Source organism: Chinchilla lanigera, unplaced genomic scaffold, assembly GCF_000276665.1.
Source record: "Chinchilla lanigera isolate Chin_1 unplaced genomic scaffold, ChiLan1.0 scaffold00062, whole genome shotgun sequence".
NCBI lineage: Eukaryota > Metazoa > Chordata > Mammalia > Rodentia > Chinchillidae > Chinchilla > Chinchilla lanigera.
The window spans coordinates 7,513,157-7,514,815 of NW_004955463.1; the positions used below are offsets into that span (position 1 = coordinate 7,513,157).

Sequence of the window (1,659 nt, forward strand, 5' to 3'; positions counted from 1 at the left end):
ATCCCAGGAATGCAGGGATGGTTCAACATATGCAAATCAATAAATATAATACACCATATCAACAGAGTCAAATACAAAAATCACATGATCATCTCAACAGATGCAGAAAAAGATTTGGATAAAGTCCAACACTTATTCATGATTAAAAACCCTGCAGAAAATTGGAATAGATGGTCTTTATCTAAATGAGATAAAAGCCATCTATGACAAACAAACAACCAAATTCATACTAGATGGACAAAAACTGAAAGCTTTCATTCTAAAATCAGGAACAAGGCAAGGATGTCCACTATCATGACTCCTTTTCAACACAGTTTTGGAAACATTAGCCAGAGCAATTAAATAACAGAGAGAAATAAAAGGAGTAAGGACAGGAAAAGAAGAAGTTAAATTATCACTATTTGCAGATGACATGATATTCTAAACAGAAGACCCCCAAAACACCAGAAAACTAATGTTAATAAACAAATTCAGTTGCATGGGTGGATACAAAGTGAGTACTCAAAAATCAATAGCATTCTTGTACACAAACAACAAACTTACTGGGAAATTAGGAAAGCCACACCCTTCACAGTGGCACCCAAAACAATGAAATACTTAGGAATCAGTCTAACGAAGTAAAAGATTTTTATATTCAAAATTACAGTACTCTGCTAAAGGAGATTGAAGAAGATATCAGAAAATGGAAAGATACTCCTTGCTCATTGATAGGAAGAACCAATATATTGAAAATGGCCATACTCCCAAAATTGTTATACAGATTTAATGCAGTCCTGATCAAAATACCAGTAGCTTACCTCACAGAACTAGAGAAAACTTTCCTAAAATTTATCTGGAACCAGAAGAGACCTAGAATAGCAAAGGCAACCTTGAGCAACAAGGGCAAGGAAAAAGGCATCACAATACCTGACTTGAAATTGTAGTACAAAGCTAGTATGATAAAAATCAGCATGGTATTGGCAAAAAAGTAGCCCAGAGGACCAGTGGAATAGAATAGAAGATGTGTACACAACTACAAACATACTTAGCCACTTTATCTTTGACAGAGGGGCCAAACATGTTCACTGGAAGAAATATAGTATCTTGGTTATTTTTTCTTGTTGCTGGGACAAACTACCTAACACCCAAAATTAAGGAAGAAAAGCTTAATGTAGCTCATAGTTTGTGGAGGTTTCAGTCCATACTCTGTTGGCTGCAAGGCAGAGTGGCACATCGCAGAGGGCAACAGTTCATGTCAGCAGAAAACAGCAAAAGCAATAAGAGCAAAAAGGGGGAGTGGCAGAGAGCAAGCCTCTTTTCCTCCCTTACATTATATGCAAGCTACCCACCCAAGAGTGGGTGCAGCAGTCACACCCATAATCCCAGCATTGGATCATGAATCAATCATAAACTCCAGAAGCCTGCCGCGTGATTGGATGACGCTTTTGGGGGACATCCAGATGCAAACCATAACAATAACCTCTTTAATAAATGGTCCTGGAAAAACTGGCTCTCTACATGCCAAAGATTAAAAACGGCCTAGGCTAAGACTAAAACGTGTTTATCACCATGCACTAAACTAAAATCAAAATGGATCAAAGATGTAAATATTAAAAACAGAAACAATTTACTGGAAGAGAAAGTAGGTAGAAATCTTGAAGACATGGGAGTAAGCAAAGA

General features: G+C 37.2%; 1 protein-coding gene across 5 annotated transcripts in view; it reads left to right on the top strand.

Moving 5' to 3' along the window:
- Wrn (Werner syndrome, RecQ helicase-like) overlaps positions 1–1,659 on the top strand; it is a 138,290-nt gene that overhangs the window by 17,914 nt on the left and 118,717 nt on the right. The window lies entirely within an intron of this gene.